The 24,841-nt window shown below is 40.3% G+C and overlaps 1 long non-coding RNA gene across 3 annotated transcripts in view; it reads left to right on the forward strand.

Annotated features, from left to right (window-relative positions):
- Window positions 1-338: 338 nt before the first annotated feature.
- Window positions 339-24,841, forward strand: part of LOC133536608 (uncharacterized) — a 79,293-nt gene continuing 54,790 nt past the window's right edge. For 2 of the 3 annotated variants that reach the window (XR_009802506.1, XR_009802504.1), the window contains exon 1: window positions 339-472. This is a non-coding gene — a long non-coding RNA (uncharacterized LOC133536608). The remainder of the gene's footprint in view (window positions 473-24,841) is intronic. The other variant, XR_009802505.1, reaches the window with a different exon arrangement.

Genomic DNA, 24,841 nt, shown 5'->3' on the forward strand with positions numbered 1-24,841 from the left:
AACAATTTGTCTCCCACAGTAAAACTATTTGCAGACCATTCTTCTTTCTTTTGTCCGTCTCTTCTCCCTCTCTCTTCTTTTGTAGCTTGTAGCTTTGTCGCTACGTGGATCTAATAATAGCTAAGCTACAGAAATTGCCACTCGTTCAAAAAGTAGCGAAGCTACTGCCAAGCTACTGGGAAATGTAGTTCAGTTAAGCAACTTCGCTACTTGTAGCAAGCTATTGCCCAACACTGTGTGTGACCACATGCAGCCTCTATGAAATGTAGGATGTGTCGTCACTCTTATGACTGTAGGACATTTCGCAGAATATCCTGCAATCACTTTCAAACCTCAATCTTTCTATCCTTCAGCTGCCCTTCATGAGTTCCTTGCTAGATTTACAAAAGTATCACAGCATATCTGAAGACCTGTATTGGAGAAGCAGATCTAAATTGTTAAAGGTGCCACTTTGAGAGATAATCTACCAGAGGTAAGAACCCAATCCACATTGATTTTTGGATGGAGCCAGCTCTTTTTGGGATTAGATCAGACTTGCAGACACTGCTGCTTCCTGTATAATGTTGTATTACTATTTGATGTTATTGTGCATTCAATATTGAGGAGAAATACGATTTCGAAATCTGAAAGGGATTCATTATGAGAAGCCTGTTAAAGACGTGACAATGAAACAAACAATAATGGTATCCTTTAAATTTGATAAAGTAGATAAATTGAATCCATATTCATGGGTTCATCCATCCATCTATTTTCTACCGCTTGTCCCTCTCGGAGTCTGTTACGGTCCCAGATGGCTCAGAGTCTAGGGATCATAGTGTAAAAGTGTATAAATCAAATGAGTTGTAAATTAAAGACACCAAAGCCAAGAATTGAAAACAAAAACTAGTGTTATTGATAAGTAACCATGGGGGTGTGAGGGGCCAGATTACAACAAGACACATCGCTAGCCTACCTTGGGAATACAGGTGCTGTCAAAGAAATGAACAAAACATACCAAAATACACCTCTAGAAAAGAAAGGTAAGCTGACTAACTAAAGCTATTTAATTAGCAAAGACCTACCTACCAGTGACGTGCGGTGAACTAAACACCAGGTGAGGCATACATACTTTTTTTTCTTCTTTTTTTTTATACTTAAATTCATATGTACAGCTCTAGTCATTGTTGATCTAGGTTGCACATTAGAGTTACAGGAAAGAAAAGAGAGTTATCCGCTTTCATAAAAACATTATCATAATGATATTGTGATATGATAAATGGGTCCAAAAACTATTTGATAAAGTTGTTATTAAATACTTTTCGGTCCCATTTGCTTTTAACAAAATAAATCAATTATTGTGAGTGTATATTTCCTTTCTGTATTTGTATCTGAAGAAGCAATAGCTATCCTCTGTGGAAACGTACTTTGTATGAACGCATTCATTTTGTCTTAAAGTCCAGTTTATCATCTTGGATACAGTATATAATCCTGCATATTGGCAGAAACATTCATTTAATTCAATTTCATTCCAAGAAATTGAACAAGACTTTTGCATCTGACAAAAAACACCCACAAACGCTGGCTTACTGTAATAAAAATGCCATGTTTGTTATACAGTAAATACAGTTAAAAAAAAAGGAAAGAAAAACAATGCTGGCTTGCTGGAGAGACCTGTGTCTGCTAGCTTGAGCGCCCCCACTTCTCCCAGTGTGGCGAGTCAGAGTACTGCTGAGGCATTGAACTGCAAGTTCACAATACATCACCCCCTACCTTGAGGCAGAGGGACTTGCTGACTCAAGACCTGCCTTTTCCGCAAGGCAACAAGCATGCGCGCCCTCGCACGCACATGCCCAATACGCACTGTGTGCAGCCGTGGAGGCACCGCCTGTGTCTGCCTCACTTCTCATCTGCTGCATTGTTTTGATCAGGAAACATGGAATTTCCACGATTTTGACCATGAAAATTATCAAAATATACAGGAACCACACCAAAATCACATAGAAAGCATAAACCAAAAGAGAAATATTAAAACTTATTTTATTTTATTACTTCGTTTTGGAAAAGCTCATGGTTAAGCCCACTGGTGGCAGGTGAGGCACTGCCTCACTTGCCTCCCCTGACAGCACGTCTCTGCTACCTACCTACTCTAACCAAAGAGAGGGTCCAAAACATACAAGGGTGACAGCCACCACTAAGACTGTTGTCTCTATACACAAACAAATCCTACGTGTGTAGTAGTGATGGGTCCAGCAACACTGATGCTTCGGCACGTGCGTCGAGCTCATAGAGCAAAACCCCGTGTCGGTGCGCTTACCGCTTTTAGAAAGTCACGGTCATGAACTGTTTAGGTCACGTGACCAATACGTGAGCTGTGTCGAACAGACACCTGTGCGCTAAACTGTATTTATAAGGAAGCGCATCTGTCAACGAGATGCTGCTGCCAACAGAATCGCCGCACTTCTGTCGTTGGTCATTTGTCATTTATCGTCGTCGGAGATCATGGAGCATCCTCAGGCAAAAAGAAAGATAAATAGATAGATAGATAGATAGATAGATAGATAGATAGATAGATAGATAGATAGATAGATAGATAGATAGATAGATAGATAGATAGATAGATAGATAGATAGATAGATGGATAGATAGATAGATAGTACTTTATTGATTTCTTCAGGAGAGTTCCTTCAGGAAAATTAATACTCAAAGAAAGATTTCCGCCGTGAAATAATAACTAAGAAGAGAAATCGTCTAAAATTTAATACGTTGGAAAAACTGGTGTATTTGAATAAAAATGTGTACAAAAAAATTCAAAATCCCAGTCCACAAAGATCCTCATTCACAACACATTCTCTTAGATTTCCATGTTATGATACATGTTCACATCATTTACTGACTGTAAAAAAGATAAAAATATATTTTTATTTAAATGAAGATATGAACTAATCCTAAATAAAATACAATAACTTGGTTTATGTTATTGTCTATACTAGGTCATAAAATCAGTGTTAGTTAAGTCGGTCCATAGGTTGCCTGTAGGGATTTTTAATGTCCAGCAGATGTCAGTATTTAGTGACACAGTATCAATACAGTTTTGCAATGTGTCGAAACGCTTCAGGACGCCTCATCAACCCATCACTAATGTGTAGTGTATGGAGGCCTCTGTCTACCCTTTCCCAAGACTAGGCTGCAGATACTTACAACAGTTGAAAGGTAAAACAAAAATGAAGACAAAGAAAAACAGGTGGCACAAGTTTAGCAAAGAGTTTAACAAAAATGATTACAAAGACAGTAGCGTCTACCAAAGCTCCACACAGCATGTCAGAAAAATAATCCACACCATCCAGTGGTGAGCAGGTGGTTTTAAGCAGCACAGGAGGTTGAATGGTGGACCGGGATTGGCTGGCTGATCAACAGGTGAAATGAGGAGCAGCTGGGAACAGGAACCAGTTGATTGGCAGTAGAGGTCGTGATTAAGAGTGACCTGTTCAAACAAAAGAAGAAGAAAGACAAAAACAAACCACCACTACATGGAACGTAACAGGGTCGCCAACAGGAAGAAAAGGAAAAGAAGAACAGGAGAAATCTAACTAACTGGGGAGGACTGGTTGTATGCCGGCGAGGAGGAATTTTGCAACATCTTCCCAAAGGACGCCATCAACCAGCCCAACATCAAGCCCTGGCTATGGCGAAGATGTGGAGGGAACAGACAGTCACAGTGGATCAGCTTCCACATAAAAGTCTGATGCAGATGACCCTGAAGTAATCATTGAGGCATGACGACATTGCTGGCCTCCATCCTCATTTTTTTTTGGACCCTCATTAATATGTCTGTTGTTTTCAAATCTGAGAGGAACGTTTGGATCAATTTTTGTTTTTTGGAAAAGTGACTGAGGTACTAACAGTGAGCCTCTTGGTCATCAGGCTGACCAGACAAAAATGACCTTCATGTGAACACGCGCTTGTGCAGGCAGGAAATAAGGAACAGGAAATAGGAAAGAGGGAGAAAGGAATTATATTTTTGTTGACCGCTATCGGTTATGGTTTAAAAGATGCTGTGCACAAGCCACATTATCCTTTCTCACTGTGTAACACAAAAGGAGTGTTCTAAGAAATAAAACGCAGTCCGAATCTCGGCGTCTTTGTACTACGCGTTGGAAAAAGGGGTTGGTGCATGTGCCTCACAGTACAAAGGTCAGGGGTTCAATCCTCGGGCTCAGAGTCTTTCTGTGTGGAGTTTGCATGTTACCCCGTGACTGCCTGGGTTCCATCCCATCCATCCATTTTCTACCGCTTGTCCCATTTGGGGTGGCGGGGGGCGCTGGAGCCAAACTCAGCTGCAATCGGGCGGTAGACGGACAACATTCACACTCACATTCACACACTAGGGCCAATTTAGTGTTGCCAATCAACCTATCCCCAGGTGCATGTCTTCGGAAGTGGCAGGACGCTGTCATTCCACCAAATTTTGACATTTACTCATGAAATAAACTCTAATTTCTCTCTATTTAATAAACATAAATACACATATTGACTCCTTAAAATATGTCTTGTATTTTAAGGCGAAGATGACTCTTCTGAGTAAGAGGACTGATCGTAACAGGAGTTAATTTTTAGTATAGAATTAGCACACATACTGTACTGCTGGTTGCAGGAGCTTTGTGCTCTTGTGTGTCCTTAATTTTGTGTTTTTGAGGTTTCCCTCTTGTTTTCTTGTGCTTTTACCTTTTAGCCTTTAAGGACTGCTCAACAACAGGTGGCACTTTTGTGACTTCCACTATGTTTTTTAGCGCTTCTTGTATGCACCCTGGGGTAGCCTTTTGGCAATGGCCATGTTTGCACAAGAGACGAGCTGCTGGCCCTCCGCCATACGGAGTCCGCGTAGATAGCCCAGAAGAGATGCAGAGGAAGTGATAGGGTTATGTAGCTCGCATTGAGCGTGGTAATGGACAAATTTCACAAAGCCCGAGCTGAATGAGCATGTATCTGACTCTACGGTCTCCCTGGACCAGGGTGGGTTCTAGGCAGGCATATATGGGGGGCAGTCAGAAATGTGAAGGGTGCATCATGTGTACACGCTGCTCCATCATGCTCCAGCACTTTTTTTCTGTAATACTGTAATACTGCAGTAACATTGCCATGTTCATACAATTTGGTTGTTTGCTACAGTATGTGTCATGACATCGTGGTCACTACGTGATCACATACGACCGCCAGACACTTCTGGATGTGGACATATCGGCCGTTTTGGACTGATAGACGCGTGCTTGCTAGACCGGCTAGCTAGCATGGGAATACTTCGGCGGCTACATCCAGCGGCCTGTGAAGCAGGGGAGTATAGTAGCAGCGGGGGCCGTCTACGGAGCAGACGCCAGCGGTGTGATCGGAAACGCGGATGCCGAGCGGGGCTAAAAACAAAGCAGAAGGCTAATCCCCACAGAACACCACTTCCCTCCATCCTGAAGCCGGATTTAAATGGCAGATGCGAGATTACTGGTCTGGGTAAGGAGTCAGTTAAATTAGAACAAATTTTTTCTGCTTTGAGTGTTTCAGAGTTGGACATGTGTTTTACTGAGGTGGCTAACTATGATGCGTGCAGTTTATCAAAGCAACAAACAAACAATCGGAAAATTCCCGTCGTATCAATTCCTAGATATGGTCGTAATTATACTAAATGCACTGGGCATAATAAACACAACATTATTAATATTGCTACTACGGATAATTTGATCAAAAATTCCCTAAAACAGCCCACTACCTATAATATAGGTTTTTTAAACATAAGATTATTGTCTCCCAAAACGTTGTTGGTTAATGATATCATCAGAGACAACAATCTTAACGTCATCGGTCTCAGCGAAACCTGGCTTAAACCAAACAACTTTTTTGCGCTAAACGAGGCATGTCCTCCTAACTTTACACATGCGCATACTGCCCGTCCTCTTAAAAGGGGTGGGGGGGTCGCACTAATATACAACAAAAACTCTAACCTTAGTCCTAACATAAATAATAAATATAAATCGTTTGAGGTGCTTACTATGAGGTCTGTCACACCGCTGCCTCTACACCTGGCTGTTATCTACCGCCCCCCAGGGCCCTATTCGGACTTTATCAATGAATTCTCAGAGTTTGTTGCTGATCTAGTGACACACGCCGATAATATAATCATAATGGGGGACTTTAATATCCATATGAATACCCCATCGGACCCACCGTGCGTAGCGCTCCAGACTATAATTTATAGCTGTGGCCTCACACAAATAATAAATGAACCCACGCATCGCAACGGTAATACGATAGACCTAGTGCTTGTCAGGGGTATCACCGTTTCCAAAGTTACGATACTCCCGTGTATTAAAGTATTGTCCGAACATGACCTTATAAAATTTGAGGTTCAGACGCATGTTCGGCAAACTAATAATAATAATAACTGCTATAGCAGCCGCAACATTAATACGGCCACAACGACAACTCTTGCTGACCTACTGCCCGCGGTAATTGCACCATTCCCAAAGTATGTGGGCTCTATTGATAACCTCACTAACTACTTTAACAACGCCCTGCGCGAAACCATTGACAACATTGCACCACTAAAGTTGAAAAAGGCTCCAAAAAAGCGTACCCCGTGGTTTACAGAAGAAACTAGAGCTCAGAAATTATTATGTAGATAGCTGGAACGCAAATGGCGCACGACTAAACTTGAGGTGCACCATCAAGCATGGATTGATGGTTTAATAACTTATAAACGCATGCTTACCTTAGCTAAAGCTAAATATTACTCAAATCTCATCCACCGTAATAAAAAAGATCCTACATTTTTGTTTAGTACGGTAGCATCGCTAACCCAACGAGGGACTCCTTCCAGTAGCTCCACCCACTCAGCTGATGACTTAATGCAATTATTTAGTAAGAAAATTGAAGTCATTAGAAAGGAGATTAAAGGCAATGCGTCCCAGCTACAACTGGGTTCTATTAACACTGACACGATTGTATATACGGCGGATACTGCCCTCCAAAATAGTTTCTCTTGTTTTGAGGAAATAACATTAGAGGAATTGTTACAACGTGTAAATGGAATAAAACGAATAAAACAAACAACATGTTTACTTGACCCACCTCCTGGGAAACTGATCAAGGAGCTCTTTGTATTATTAGGTCCATCAGTGCTAAATATTATAAACTTTTCACTTTCCTCGGGCACTGTTCCCCTAGCATTCAAAAAAGTGGTTATTCATCCTCTTCTTAAAAGACCTAACCTTGATCCTGACCTCATGGTAAACTACCGGTCGGTATTTAAAAAATCCTCGAAAAAATTGTTGCGGAGCAGTTAAATGAACACTTAGCGTCTGACAATCTATGTGAAACCTTTCAATCCGGTTTCAGGGCAAATCACTCCATGGAGACAGCCCTCGCAAAAATGATTAATGATCTATTGCTAACGATGGATTCTGATGCGTCATCTATGTTGCTGCTCCTCGATCTTAGCGCTGCTTTCGATACCGTCGATCATAATATTTTATTAGAACGTATCAAAACACGAATTGGTATGTCAGACTTAGCCCTGTCTTGGTTTAACTCTTATCTTACTGATAGGATGCAGTGCGTCTCCCATAACAATCTGACCTCGGACTACGTTAAGGTAACGTGTGGAGTTCCCCAGGGTTCGGTCGTTGGCCCTGCACTCTTTAGCATCTACATGCTGCCGCTAGGTGACATCATACGCAAATACGGTATTAGCTTTCACTGTTATGCTGATGACACCCAACTCTACATGCCCCTAAAGCTGACCAACACGCCGGATTGTAGTCAGCTGGAGGCGTGTCTTAATGAAATTAAACAATGGATGTCCGCTAACTTTTTGCAACTCAACGCCAAAAAAACGGAAATGCTGATTATCGGTCCTGCTAGACACCGACCTCTATTTAATGATACAACTCTAACATTTGACAACCAAACAATTAAACAAGGCGACACGGTAAAGAATCTGGGTGTTATCTTTGACCCAACTCTCTCCTTTGAGTCACACATTAAAAGCGTTACTAAAACGGCCTTCTTTCATCTCCGTAATATCGCCAAAATTCGCTCCATTTTGTCCACTAAAGACGCTGAGATCATTATTCATGCGTTTGTTACGTCTCGTCTCGATTACTGTACCGTATTATTTTCGGGTCTCCCCATGTCTAGCATTAAAAGATTACAGTTGGTACAAAATGCGGCTGCTAGACTTTTGACAAGAACAAGAAAGTTTGATCACATTACGCCTGTACTGGCTCACCTGCACTGGCTTCCTGTGCACTTAAGATGTGACTTTAAGGATTTACTACTTACGTATAAAATACTACACGGTCTATCTCCATCCTATCTTGCCGATTGTATTGTACCATATGTCCCAGCAAGAAATCTGCGTTCAAAGGACTCCGGCTTATTAGTGATTCCCAAAGCCCCAAAAAAGTCTGTGAGATGCCACCTCAGTAGAAGCATTAAAGTCTCACCTTAAAACTCATTTGTATACTCTAGCCTTTAAATAGACTCCCTTTTTCGACCAGTTGATCCGCCGTTTCTTTTCTTTTTCTTCTATGTCCCACTCTCCCTTGTGGAGGGGGTCCGGTCCGATCCGGTGGCCATGTACTGCTCGCCTGTGTATCGGCTGGGGACACATCTCTGCACTGCTGATCCGCCTCCGCTTGGGATGTTTTCCTGCTGGCTCCGCTGTGAACGGGACTCTCGCTGCTGTGTTGGATCCGCTTTGGACTGGACTCTCGCGACTGTGTTGGATCCATTAGGGATTGAACTTTCACAGTATCATGTTAGACCCGCTCGTCATCATTGTGACCGACGTCCCACTGAGTGTGAGTTTTCCTTGCCCTTATGTGGGCCTACCGAGGATGTCGTAGTGGTTTGTGCAGCCATTTGAGACACTAGTGATTTAGGGCTATATAAGTAAACATTGATTGATTGATTTATTAAGATCCAAATACCATGCACTAAATAGCATGAGCAATCTATAAAATAGCCAATACTATTAGAGGGCATGTTGTGTGTAATTTACTTAGACTGTGTGTACATTACCACCTTATTTAAATCACCACAGAGACACACTCATTTGCTGGACATTCATGTTATTATTCTCCAACCTGTGGCGTTATGCTATGTTTTCAAACATCTACCACTTTTTATGGGCATTTTAGAAGCAGTCAAGCAGTGCATCTACTGTACATTGACACCACTTTTTTTCTTCTTTCTACCTCTGGAGGTGCATGAGAGAGAGGCTGCACTTACTCCCCTCAATACACAAAAAGGCAACCTTTATTCTAGTGACATATATTCCATGAGAACAAATTATTGTGATTAAAAAATACTAAAGGACACTAAAAGTTTTGCTGTGTTGCAAATACAATGAAAACAAAGCACCAATCCTATCCTATCCAAAACGCATCAAGTTAGTTTGTTTTAATCAGCCTCTTAGGTCCTTAAGCAGCTATACAATTATGTTGCTGAATAGACCATACGTCCAAGGTTTCCTCTAAACTGCCAAGATACCTCTGGCAGTGGCGGCGGGGTCACTATGACGTCATCATAGGGGCGGCATGGCGTAGTGGGTAGAGCGGCCATGCCCGAAACCTGTGGGTTGCAGTTTCGCTCCCCGCCTATTGACATCCAAATCGCTGCCGTTGTGTCCTTGGGCAGGACACTTCACCCTTGCCCCCAGTGCCGCTCACACAGGTAAATGAATGATAAATGAATGATAGGTGGTGGTCGGAGGGGCCATATGCGCAAACTGGCAGCCACGCTTCCGTCAGTCTACCCCAGGGCAGCTGTGGCTACAGATGTAGCTTACCACCACCAGGTGTGAATGAAGTACGGGTTCCCCCTTCTCTGTGAGCGCTTTGAGTATCTAATAATAGAAAAAGCGCGATATAAATCTAATCCATTATTATTATTATTATTATCAAGTAATTTGCACAATTTGCTAGGGATTTGTTAAACAAGGCTAAAAAAAAATGTATAAATACATTCAAAACAAACCTGTTATTAATTAGTCTCCAAACATTTTTTTTTGTTTTACTATAGTTTCAATTGTTGGTGATTTTTTCAAGCGTTTACAGACTTTTAAGGACTTTTTTGAAATTAAAACAACTTGGAACACATCTAGCATCTCCTCCTGGTATTATTATAGAATGTAGTCGTGTTTAGAGGCCCTACATCTGTTTAGAGACTCTACTACTGCAACAACATATCATCAGTATGGTAAAACTAACCTGTCTCATGACGGTCTAAACCCAGCTCACGTTCCCTGTTAGCTGCATCGAGCATGTCGTCACACTTGCTTTGCGCTATTACCTGTTTTGGACTTTCTCTTCCTAAAAGCCGCCACTGTCCTCTTAATAATTGCGCATTTTGTACATGGCTGTCCACAGGTATATCTGCAATATATATATATATATATATATATATATATATATATATATATATATATAAACATTACGTCCACATCACAGACAATGTTACAGACGATTGCATGTGTTTGGTTTACATCCGCTTTGGTAAATCATACTGTAACAACCAGCTAATGTTAATGTTTTATGTCTGTGTGGTTTAGATTTGATGTCAGTTTTTCCCATGTTTAGAAACACATCGTACCTGCCTGAAACGTGATTGGCTGAGAATGAGGAAGTGTTGTGTTGTGTTTTGGCACATATAAACAACTAGGACCTGTGTGACCTGTGTGTCCACCTCCAACTTGGAGAAGAGGATTTCACTTTGTCAGGCCTCTCTACCTTCACACCCGTACAACTTGGGTGGTCCATCTCAAGACTAAGCTTTTTGCTTTTAAGACTTTAGTGCATGTACTAGTTGTTCTGGGGACCAGCCGTGGAACAGGTTATCATACAACTGCTCACTCACACGGTGGACATATAGTGAGAGACTGAATGTGATCATTAATGGTTGAGGCATTGACTAGCAATAGTGTGTTCATTTTAGAGGTTTATAATGAGTATATTCCCCATACACTCATTATTACTGTAATCTTAACTACCCCCACTGGAGGAAGCTGTGGCTCTGCCACATCGCTTGCGGTTTCGGTTTGGCTGCATGCATTGCACTGCTTAGTCTTGACCAGTGGTCCAGCGAGGCCTTCTCTGCTGGCCTAACAAACTAACATGATCATAATTAAAGATAAAAGTGTTTTTGATTGACTTTCCCTAAATATCTAAAAGTATTCATATTCTCTTCATGTCATTATGCTCCTTCCAGCGCTGTTGTTTTTAGGTCATGGAGTTTTTATCCAATCAGAATTCAGCTAGCTCATGTTGCCCTGCTATACAAAATCTGTCAGAGGCCTTCAGAATCAACAATTTGGGCGTCCGTGCACTGTAAGTGATCAGGAACACACAGTGATGGACAGTTGCGATAGCCAATCAGATCACGAGTTGTTTTCAGTAAGGGCTTCTAGCTGGCCTAAGGCAGATATACTGTATATTGTGATGTTGTGAGCTAGGTCAGGGGTCGGCAACCCAAAACGTTGAAAGAGCCATATTGGACCAAAAATACAAACAAAAAAAATCTGTCTGGAGCGGCAAAAAATTAAAACCAATAAATACAACACATGACATAAGTGTCTATATTAGCTATAGTAGCCTACTATCAAAACTACTATGTGTCGCAGGCTAAAGCAAATCTTCGTTGACAGAAATGTTGAAATGTAATATTTATTCTACACATTTTTACAGCATTAGAAACCATTAGTAAATCAGAGGCTACTTGGAAGGTGAGATAACTCCTGGAAATTACTGGCTTTTATGACCAAAGATATAGATGTGTCCAAGTTAAAGGAAACGGCAGGCTGTCTTTTTTTTAGTAGATTTATTACAATCTTTGGCAAGCTAGGTAACATTTGCTGTGGTCTGGAACAACATGGCACACAATCATATCAGGCAAAAAAAAAATCTGAAATGCAGCCAATATTACATACAGATAATGTGTCATGAGACATGCAAAACTAAATTATATACAAAGAGGATGAAAGTAAATGAAATTAAATGATCTCAAATATACCTACACATGAGGCATAATGATGCAATATGTACATACAGTTAGCCTAATTAGCATTCCAACAAGTCAATAACATCAACAAAGCTCACCTTTGTGCGTACACACACAGCATGAACGTTTGGTGGACAAAATGAGACAAAGAAGGAGTGGAAGATTTTACATATAAACAAACTGTTGTGTAACAGTCCACACTATGGTGAGTTCAAGAACCGCCGAAATTAGTAGGACAATTTAAATAAGTAAATTAAATTAAATGATCTCAAATATACCTACACATGAGGCATAATGATGCAATATGTACATACAGCTAGCCTAATTAGCACTCCAACAAGTCAATAACATCAACAAAGCTCACCTTTGGGCGTTCACGCACAGCATGAACGTTTGGTGGACAAAATGAGACAAAGAAGGAGTGGAAGATTTTACATGTAAACAAACTGTTGTGTAACAGTCCACACTATGGTGAGTTCAAGAACCGCCGAAATTAGTAGGACAAAACGATGTTCACCAAAGACTCTCAACAGTGAAGCATACACACAAACATTTTAAACAGTGTGCTTTCCAACAATTGTTACGTGTGTGTCATGTTTGTCCTCAAATAAAAAACATACTAAAACAAAAAAATATATTTTTCCAACATCTATTTCCATTTTCAATACTTTTTAAAAAAAATGCTCCAGGGAGCCACTAGGACGGTGTTAAAGAGCCGCATGTGACTCGAGAGCCGCGGGTTGCTGACACCCGAGCTAGGTAAAATAAGAACTCCATTACCCAGCATGCCACAGTAGTGAAGAGCATGTACAATAGCACTGTTTAGGTTGTTGAATGTAGACATGCCGGCAGTGGGATGTTTTTAATGAGCTTGCTGTGGCGTACATTTTTAAGAACTCTGCCAACACGCCACGTCTGCATCTTTTATGATTAGACAAGACAACACATATATTTGCAAGGCCATTTTCAAGAAGGATATTTAAAGAGAAACTACATCTTGTGAGACCATGTCGGCCAACCTTGGAAGGTCAAAATGGTTCTACAAATTGTGAGTTTAGATATTTTATTTCTTTATTTTTTCACATTTAATATGTTTTTTGCAATTTAAATGTTGACATTACCTCATAAGATCTGTTTTAATTGCTGATGCTGGTTTGTTGACTTTTAGATGCGCCAGAAAATAATCCGTTTTGTACACTGTTGGTGGTGATTCAGTGCCCAGTAAATGTGTTTCTGTATTTTGAGAGGTAGTCATTGGACACAGGGCATCACTGAAGGCCTGGGTGTTGATCGCACGGCCCGCCCCTGGTCTTGACAATAGGTAAGGAACAGCCTCAAACAGTGTGTACAAAAAAGCCACTCGGCAAGGCCCCCAAGATAGCGCGTCTCCATTTTCATGGTCCTTAACTGGCTTATTAAGCACCTTAAAGTTATACTTTGCCAGCTTCTCTAGCCACCGTGCTAACTAGCTTTTAGGCTACCACTAGGCTGACCATATTCTGAAATCCCAAAAGAGGATATATGCGTACCAAGGCGGGCAGCACGCCAAAGCCGGGACTAGGAGAAAATTTGCCAAGATACTCGAACTTGCTTTATAAATAATATATTTATTTAAATAAAGCCTTTTTTCTCCTCTGTTGACAGCAGTGTTGGCGCTAGACATTTTACCCCAACAAGTCATAAAAATGGGGTCCCACAGTACATTTTTGGGTTCCCACTTTTTTGTAAGCGTTTTGAAAACAAATGATGAACGTATACATTGTCCTGTTATATATATATTATATATCGTGTTTTGGAAAAAGGTTGTCATAAACGTTACTTAATTCATTAAAATAAATAATATAAAAAGAAGACACATTTGGATGCATATGTAAATGTATTCAGTTATAAACATTCATTCCCTTTCTTCTTTCCTTCATGGATCTAAACTTTATCACTGCTGGTACTTTTTTCTATGTTTTTATTTCTTAAGTTGGAGGTGTATTTATTTCAGTATAAAAGTTTAAAAAGTGTTTTGCTTGGGTCATAAAATGATGATAATGGTGTGCCAGGGCATATATACATTTTATATTTAATGCTTAAATCTCTGGAGTCTCCATCAACTTCAGATCTATTCCTTATATCAAAATGTTTTATGTTGTTATTTTGTTAAATTGTTTTTCTGCCCTTTTTTGTCAAACAAAACTGTTTTTTATGGCAAACACACAAAATATGTAAAATTATCCACCAAAATTATTTTTTCAAAGTGGAATATTTGATGTGACGTAATCGGGGTTGAGGTGTGTGTGTGTGTGTGTGTGTGTGTGTGTGTGTGTAGCGTCCCGGAAGAGTTAGTGGATTCTGGGTATTTGTTCTTTTGTGTTTATGTTGTGTTACGGTGCGGATGTTCTCCCGAAAGGTGTTTATCATTCTTGTTTGGTGTGGGTTCACAGTGTGGCGCGTATTTGTAACAGTGTTAAAATTGTTTATACAGCCACCCTCAGTGTGACCTGTATGGCTGTTGAGCAAATGTGCCTTGATTAACAAACAATCCACTATCTCGCTCTCTCTGCCCCTCCCTCACTAATTCTGCTGCATGCGCACAACTTCACAATTTGTTGTTTTCAACACCTTCTTAACCCTGTACTTACATTGAAAATACACGCAACCCTGACTCAAAATGCCAGACATTTGAGGCATTTAAGAAACCCCGCCCTGACAGACCCGTAAAAGAGGACATTTCCGGGGAAAAGAGGACGTATGGTCAGTCTAGCTACCACAACATAGTTAACAAACGCAGACTGCTATGGTCTGCCCGGGCTGTGAAAAATCTCCTGAGCAAATAATGAAAATGACAAGTAAACTCCACTACTGCCAAGAGCTCACATCTCATGGTACAATCATTTTGCTCTGTGGCCATCCACTCCAATAAGCCAGAACTCTCTCTTCCCCACTTTGGATTTGGCAGAGAATTGCTCCAATCCCCCAATCGCTAGCGTCGTTGTCAAGGAAACATTTCACCACTGAGGGTAGCCTAGAATCGGCGCCCAAACTTGTCACTTTTGCCTAATTGCACTGATTAGTGCAGTACAATCCTGCATACTTTTTAGTTAGCTCATCAAGCAGCCTAGCCACTGTAGAAAAATCTTCAACAAATCGTCGATGGTAATATGAAGCCACGCCGACAAAGTGGTGCACTATGGAGACGTTTAGTGGCGGGGCCCTACCTACCACTTTTTGGATTATTTGATGTCAGTAGTGACACCCTTCGCGGAAACAATGTGACCCAGATAAGCCACTGGCTCGGGAAAAAGACAGCATTGTCAAACACTTGACTTAACGCTGTCCTTCACCAAAACAATAATGTCGTCCAGACAGGTCTCCCACCGTAAGCCGGCCAGCACTCAGTCTAATAAAGCAGCGGCTTTATTAGTTTGCTCTTTCAAAGGTCCATAGTCCACGCACATTCGAGTAGCCCCATCCTTCTGCATCACCATTACCATCGAAGCAGCACAGATGCTATTACTAGGTTGAGCGACGCCGGCCGTCAGACTCTGCTCCAGCAGCATCTTTTTTTCGCTGGACATTCTGTGCGCAAGTTATTTTACTGCCGGACACTCGGCGTCGCTGTCATGTTTCACGTCTTTTCAGCCGGAAGGGCTGGTCTTTATCACAGTAGTAGGGCTCTGCACTTCTTCGTGGTGAAGCACTGTATTTTTTTGCAAATCAGGGTAAGAGTATGCTACTACAAATGATTGGGGGATGCGGGAAGAACTCTGGACATTGTGATGATTTGGATAACATCGGACTGTCTGCCCCGCAGGATGAATTTGAGGATTTACGGACAATTTGAATTGAATTGAATTGAAATATTTATTTCAAACCTGCACAGTACAACTAAACACAGTTTTTTTTTTTTTTTTACATGTTGGCAAAGATATTTATGCAAGGCTTGAAAAGGGGTTGGATGAAGCAGATGCTTATGATAGCCAAACCCCTCTCACTCATTCCACATTTAACATAAACAATATAATACAAGAGCAATACTCTATAAACAAAACAAGAAAAACTCCTGTACACTAACAATACCATGAGACAAGACAAGACGAGACAAAACACACACACACACACACACACACACACGGGCCCAAACACTCTCCGACCATACACCTCTCTCCCATCGCTCGGTGCTGAGGGCATCACTCTCTTTCCTCATCGTACTTCTTCAGTACTTCTTTTTTAAACAGTGTTTTAAATTGAATCATGCTAGAACACATTTTTAACTCGTCCCCTAAGTTGTTCCACAGACTGACTCCACGCACTGAAATGCACATTGATTTTAAAGTGGTTCTAAATTTAGGCAAATATAATTTGTTGTTTCCTCTTAAACTGTAACTATGGAGATCATCTCTATCATGGAATAGGTTCTGTATATTGGATGGTAGAGAGTTTTGGGATGCCCTAAACATAATTTGAGCAGTTTTAAAATTGATCACATCGTTCAGTTTAAGTTGCTTTAAGTTCATAAATAGTGGATTTGAATGATGTCTGTAGTGAATATTGGAAACAATCCTGTTAGCCTTTTTCTGCAGAGTGACTAAAGGTTGTAGATGTGATTTATAACAATTTCCCCAGACTTCAACACAATAGTTTAAATATGACATGATAAATTAATGATATAATAACAGCAGAGCATTGGTGTTCAATAGATGACATGATCGCCTCATCATTCCAACACATTTAGCAACTTTTTTCCTCAGGTAACTTATATGAGGTTTCCATTAGATATTTTCATCTATTACTACTCCTAAGAAAGAATTTTGATGAACATATTCTATTGGTGTATCATCAATAACAATCCTGATCGGTATATTACTTTTGCGATTGCTAAAGAGCATTATTTTGGTCTTCTTTAAATTCAGAGACAATGTGTTCGTATTAAACCAAGTTTTTAACTTTATCATCTCCTCAGTTACAGAAGTCAGAAGTTGCTTCACGTCGTCACCTGCACATGTAATGGTTGTATCATCAGCAAAGAGGATGAATTTCAGCAGCGTTGATACTTTACATATTTCATTAATATATATTATAAATAGTGTGGGTCCCAGTATCGAGCTCTGAGGAACTCCACAGGTTATGTTCATCAGTGTAGATTGACCTTGGTCCATCTGAACAATCTGCTGTCTCTCATTTAAGTAGCTCTCCAGCCATTTCCCTGCCAATCCCCTTATGCCATAGTTTTCCAGTTTATTTACCAAAATCTGGTGGTCAATGGTATCAAAAGCCTTTTGCAGGTCAATAAAAATTCCTATAACAAATGTATTCTTCTCGATACCATTAGTAATGTTCCCTAATAAATTAATTGAAGCTAATGAAGTTGACCTATTTTGTTGGAACCCATATTGACAATCAGATAATAATTTGTGCTTTTCAATGAAGCCACGAAGTCTATTGTCGAATAATTTTTCCAATATTTTTGATAACTGTGGCAGAAGGGAGATGGGCCGGTAATTAGTGAAGTGATGTTTGTCTCCAGATTTGAAGATGGGGATGACTTTTGAGAGTTTCATTTGCGAAGGAAATTGTCCAAGTCGAAAAGATAAATTGCAGATGTGTGTGGATGGTTTGATGATTTCTTCCGCTACCGTCCTCATGTCGAGGTCATAGATGTCACGTGATGTTTTGTTCTTGCTTTTCTGAATGACCTCCAAGACTTCCTTTTCGACAGTCGGAGTAAGAAACATCAAATAAGGATTTTTTTCAATAAATTCCATGGGCTGTTCATCATCAATTGGTATTTTTTTTGCCAGTTTAGGCCCAATATTAACAAAAAACATATTGAAGCCGTCAGCAATCATTTTCTTGTCAGTTATGATTAGGTCGTTCTCAACAAAAAACTCCGGATAACAAGGACTATTTGAACCATGCCCAATAATTGTATTTAATACCTTCCAAATGCCCTTTATATCATTTTTCTTTTGGATTAATAGTTTGGTGGTGTATTTTTTTCCTGCTTGCTCTTAATATGCTGCTTAATTTATTTTTATATGTTTTGTACTTTTCTTCTGTTTCTATGGTTTGTTGCCTAAAAAAAGTCCCATATAAATAATTTTTCTTTTTGCAAGCGTTCGCAAGCCCTTTGGTTATCCATGGAGGTTTTTTGGAGTTAGTTATAGTGCATTTTTTGATGGGGCAGTGTGTATCATAAAGTGAGAAAAAAATGTCATGAAATAAATCATAAGCTGCATTTATATCTGACGTTTGAAAAACAGAATCCCAGTTTTGTTTTGCTAAATCATTTTTAAGTGCTGTTAATGATAGTTCTGTTGTGGCTCTTTGATAATATTCACTATTTACAGGTTTGGAGGTTTTGCAGTTATTATTGTACACCATGAACACCGGTAAAAGATCACTGACGTCACTCACTAACAAGCCTCCAGTTACAGTCTGATTCACAATATTACAGAATATGTTGTCAATCAGTGTGGTGCTGTGTATTGTGATTCTTGTGGGTCGTGTAATCAGTGGGAAAAAGCCCATGGAGAACATGGTGTCAACAAATTCTGCTGTGCGTTTGTGTTTATTATCAATCAATCAATCAATCAATCAATGTTTACTTATATAGCCCTAAATCACTAGTGTCTCAAAGGGCTGCACAAACCACTACGACATCCTCGGTAGGCCCACATAAGGGCAAGGAAAACTCACACCCAGTGGGACGTCGGTGACAATGATGACTGAGAACCTTGGAGAGGAGGAAAGCAATGGATGTCGAGCGGGTCTAACATGATACTGGGAAAGTTCAATCCATAATGGATCCAACACAGTCGCAAGAGTCCAGTCCAAAGGATTCAAAAGGGTGATATTAAAGTCACCGCATACTATATATTTTTTGTTCCTCTTAAATAATTTTTCCATCCATTCAATAAATATTTTCAAGTCGGATCCTGGTGTTCTATAAATGCAGGTTACAATAAAGTGTTTCCTATTTGAAAATGATAATTCCACAGTGACACATTCAAAGAGTTCCTCAACAACATATCATTTACAATACTACAGTTGATATTTTTGTCCACATACAGAGCCACACCTCCTCCTCTCTTGGTTTTACGGTTGGTGCAAAACATTTCATACCCATTTAATTCAAACTCATCGCATGTATTTTCATTCATCCATGTCTCTGAAATACCTGTAATATTAAATGGAGATTTGAAATGAATCAAATAGTCCTGGATATCATCAAAATGACAGTATAGACTCCTGCTATTAAAATGTACCAGTGATATATTATCATCTTGCAATAAAAATGTTATCAAATGTAACATCAGTATAATATAAACAATCATTTTTGGTGTTTTGAGGAGCATTTCTATCTGGATCCAATCCGCTCATAAATCTTTGTGATTTGTAGTTGCTGTGATCTGAGAAATAGATTGATTCCAAATTTTGGGAGTTTATCAAATCTTCATTTTCCTCTATTTCAGAGGAGAATTCACTATCAGAACTGTGCATATTGAGTTATCTCAGGGACATGAAAAAAGGAAGTGGGTGTGTGATCATGGTCAGATAAATGATTACTTTGTTCATGAAACATGAACAAGAGAAGAGGGCATATGGTCAAGGACTGTGGGCCACAGACACACAACACAAACATGCACACAACAACTCGACCATTCAAACAAACGCATAAACAATATCTCATCCACACACACAGAAACATACACTCACAAATTGCAGACAATAAAATAAACATGGAAAAACAAAAAGCTCCCCCCAAGAGCTTCTAAATATCCGATCACAAAAGTAAAAAAACAAAGAAGTAATATTAACAAAATATATACATATATATACATATACATACACACATACACACACATACACACACACATATATACATACATACACATATATATATACACATATGTATGAGGTGTGGCAAGTATCACATATTTAATATGGAACAACTTCAAAATTCAAAAATAGTTTCCTAAATAATTCCCATTCATCACACCATTTTCTCAGTGAGGTTCGGAAAAGAAAACAGAAAAAAAGAAAAAACAGTCAGGTGGCAAAATGATGCGACACGACTCAGGAAGTAAACAGATCCATGCCTGTCTCCAGCACAGATGCACAACGACGAAAAAGTCATAGATGCACGACGAATAAGTCTCACTGAAGAAAAAAATCAAACAAAAATAGTCTTACCAAGTGTCGTATGTCCATGTCTGTGTGGGTACCCTGATGTTTAGCGGAGTTTACGAGGCTGCGGAGATAAACTTTTTAGCATCTGCTGGATTGTCAAAAAAGTGTTGTTGGGAGCCTTTGGAGAGTTTGATTGTTGCTGGATATATGCGAAAAGCTTCAAAGCCAGCTTTTCGAGCGCTGTACATCATGGAGTAGCAGGGTCGTCTCAGCTTGGCCGTCGCGTCACTGTAGTCCGAGGCAAAGCGAACGGCTGAAAAGGATGTTTCCTAGCCTCGTTCAGGATGCGATCCTTATCCGTGTACCGCAGACATCTCACTATCATCGTCCTGGGACGGGCAGATTGGCGCGGGGGGCCGATGCGGTGGGCCCGCATGAGCTCCGGAGGATTAGCAGCCAGGGCAGGGAACCACTTGGGGATGTTGGCGGACAGGTAAGACATTATTTCCTTCTTCGCCTTCCTTGATGTTAATGATTCTAATATCCAGTACTCTGGAATGCCCTCCCGGTAACAGTTCGAGATGCCACCTTAGTAGAAGCATTTAAGTCTCACCTTAAAACTCATTTGTATACTGTAGCCTTTAAATATACTCCCTTTTTAGACCAGTTGATCTGCCGTTTCTTTTCTTTTTTCTCCTATGTCCCACTCTCCCTTGTGGAGGGGGTCCGGTCCGATCCGGTGGCCATGTACTGCTTGCCTGTGTATCGGCTGGGGACATCTCTGCGCTGCTGATCTGCCTCCGCTTGGGATGTTTTCCTGCTGGCTCCGCTGTGAACGGGAATCTCGCTGCTGTGTCGGATCCGCTTTGGACTGGACTCTCGCGACTGTGTGGATCCATTGTGGATTGAACTTTCACAGTATCATGTTAGACCCGCTCGACATCCATTGCTTTCCTCCTCTCCAAGGTTCTCATAGTCATCATTATCACCGACGTCCCACTGGGTCATCATTGTCACCAACGTCCCACTGGGTGTGAGTTTTCCTTGCCCTTATGTGGGCCTACCGAGGATGTCGTAGTGGTTTGTGTTGTGGTTTGTGCAGCCCTTTGAGACACTAGTGATTTAGGGCTATATAAGTAAACATTGATTGATTGATTGATTGATATTCTCCCTCCTGCTTCTGTCCTCGAGATCTGTAATTTTTTTCTCGATCTGCGTGAGCGTTTTGGAGATATTGAGCATAGCGTCCTCATTGCTATGGACTCGTGATTTAATTGAAGACACCTCATTGCGGACAGTTTCAATGTCGGCAGCCTGCATGGCTAAAGTGTCATGAATTGAGCCAAGTTGTTCCTCCAATCGCCCCAATCGCTTTTGGGAGCTATCCTTAGCCGCATTAAAAAAATTCCTGAGCAAAGTCTCAAGATAGGCCTCAGTGACGACAAGTGTTTGAGACGAGGACGATCCCGATTCCATTGTTGCCTTTTTCATTGAACTTGAACTTTTGTAGCGGGTGTGCGACAAATGACAAAGCGTTGTTAATTTAAGACAAAACGTTATGGCAGAAATCAAAGTAGCATAGAGATTCTTTTAGTTTTTTTAGAGCATGCAGGCGAGCTTCAGTTTTTCGACATGCTCTACTCCGCCATCTTGAAAGGAGCAATGTGAAAAGAAAATTTAATTTTCACTCGTATACAAACCCTGTTTCCATATGAGTTGGGAAATTGTGTTAGATGTAAATATAAACGGAATACAATGATTTGCAAATCATTTTCAATTGAATGCACTACAATGCACTACGCCGTGGCGCAGTGGGAGTGGCCGTGCGCAACCCCAGGGTTCCTGGTTCAGTCCCCACCTAGTACCAACCTCGTCATGTCCGTTGTGTCCTGAGCGAGACACTTCACCCTTGCTCCTGATGGGTGCTGGTTAGCGCCTTGCATGGCAGCTCCCTCCATCAGTTTGTGAATGTGTGTGTGAATGGGTAAATGTGGAAGTAGTGTCAAAGCGCTTTGAGTACCTTGAAGGTAGAAAAGCGCTATACAAGTACAACCCATTTATCATTTATTTATTTGTCAACTCTTCAACTGGTTTGTGCTGAAAACAAAGTTTTGTTGTAGTTGTGCAAGGACAATAAAGACATATCTACCTATTTCTCTGACATCTGAGTGGGTAACAAACTAAACGTGTTCAAAACTTTGTTTTGTGGATATGATGATGCCGCTTTGCCTTGCAGCATGTAGACTATATTTTTTGTGTCAAACATGGCAGTTTTCAAGCAAAGACAACTTAAACAGCAACTATTAGTCTCCTCACCTGCTACAAACACACACACACACACACACACACCTTTATATTGTCACCTATTTCCTCTCTCCTTTTCGCCCACTTCTGTGTCAGGTCAGAGCTCAAACAAGACCCAAACATAACTTGTCATTAAAACGTAGAAAGTCGCAACTTTTAAGGAAATTTTCAAAAATAAAATATTAAACACTTTACCATTTTACAAACCCCATTTTCATATGAGTTGGGAAATTGTGTTAGATGTAAATATAAACGCAATACAATGATTTGCAAATCATTTTCAACAAACTGATTAACATTTTTTTTTGCAAATAATCATCAACTTTAGAATTTGATGCCAGCAACAAGTGACAAAGAAGTTGGGAAAGGTGGCAATAAATACTGATAAAGTTGAGGAATGCTCATCAAACACTTATATGGAACATCCCACAGGTGTGCAAGCTAATTGGAAACAGTTGGGTGCCATGATTGGGTATAAAAGCAGCTTCGATGAAATGCTAAGTAATTCACAAACAAGGATGGGGTGAGGGTCACCAATTTGTAAGCAAATTGTCGAACAGTTTTAGAACAATATTTCTCAACATGCTATTGCAAGGAATTTACGGATTTTACCAGCTACGGTTTTAGAGAATCTGGAGAAATCACTGCACGCAAGCGATAATATTACAGACTTTTGATCCCTCAGGTGGTACTGCACCAAAAACCGACATCAGTATGTAAAGGATATCACCACATGCGCACAGGAACACCTTATAAAACCACTGTCAGTAATTAAAGTTGGTCGCTACATCTGTAAGTGCAAGTTAAAGCTCTACTATGCAAAGCCAAACCCATTTATTAACAATATGTTGAAACGCTGCTGTCTTGGCTGGGCCCGAGCTCACCTAAGATGGACTGATGCAAAGTGGAAAGGTGTTCTGCGGTCTAACGAGTCCACATTTCAAATTATATTTGGAAACAGAGGACATGGTGTCCTCCAAAACAAAAAGGAAAATAACCATTTGGATTGTTATAGGCACAAAGTTCAAAAGCAAGCATCTGTGATGGTATGGGGGTGTATTAGTGCCCAAGCCATGAGTAACTTACACATTTGTGAAGGCACCATTAATGCTGAAAGATACATACAGGTTTTGGAGCAACATATATTGTCATCCAAGCAACGTTATAATGGACGCCCCTGCTTATTTCAGGAAGGCAAGTGTTACAACGGCGTGGTTTTGTAAAAAAAAGAGTGTGGGTACTTTCCTGGCCCGCCTGCAGTCCAGACCTGTCTCCCATCGAAAATGTGTGGCGCATTATGAAGCGTAAAATACGACAGCGAAGACCCCGGACTGTTGAACGACTGAAGCTCTACATAAATCAAGAATGGGAAATAATTCCACTTTCAAAGCTTCAACAATTAGTTTCCTCAGTTCCCAAATGTTTATTGAGTGTTGTTAAAATAAAAGGTGATGTAACACAGTGGTGAACATGCCCTTTCCCAACTACTTTGGCCCGTTTTGCAGCCATGAAATTATAAATTAATTATTATTTGCAAAAAAAAATAAAGTTTATGAGTCTGAACATCAAATATGTTGTCTTTGTAGTGCATTCAATTGAATATTGGTTGAAAAGGATTTGCAAATCATTGTATTCTGTTTATATTTACATCTAACAGAATTTCCCAACTCATATGGAAACGGGGTTTGTACATAGATTATTTCGACTGATAAAAAGTTTTTCTGGATATCTAGATACCCAGGTAGTTAATTAAACGGACCTTCTTTATATGATATAAGGTAGGTAATTTATCAATGCTCTGATGTCATAGTGCTACAGTTGCAGATGTGATACCTTCACGTGATCAATGTGTGCCTAACAAGGTTTGTTGAGTGATGCATAAACAATCACTTTGAAAGATGAAACAATAATTACAGAGCCACATAAGTGCATTAGTGGCAGAGCACATTTCATGAAAAGAAAGCCAACTGTAACTAGATCCAATTTTACCTGAGTGGTCACAATACACAATATTGTGTAGATTTATGGACAACCTCACTTGTCAGATATCATATTTTAAGGTCTCAGGAAGATGATAAATTCAGGTGTCGTGAAAAAGTTTGTTTTGTTTATTGGAATTGGACCAGGCTTCACTATGGCAGAGGGGTTAGTGCATCTGCCTCATAATACAAAGGTCCTGAGTAGTCCTGGGTTCAATCCCGGGCTTGGGATTTTTCTGTGTGGAGTTTGCATGTTCTCCCGTAAATCCGTGGGTTCTCTCCGGGTACTCCAGCTTCCTCCCACTTCCAAAGACATGCACCTGGGGATAGGTTGATTGGCAACACTAAATGGTCCCTAGTGTGTGAATGTGAGTGTGAATGTTGTCTGTCTATTTGTGTTGGCCCTGTGATGAGGT

The sequence above is a fragment of the Nerophis ophidion genome, linkage group LG17 (genome assembly GCF_033978795.1).
Source record: "Nerophis ophidion isolate RoL-2023_Sa linkage group LG17, RoL_Noph_v1.0, whole genome shotgun sequence".
NCBI lineage: Eukaryota > Metazoa > Chordata > Actinopteri > Syngnathiformes > Syngnathidae > Nerophis > Nerophis ophidion.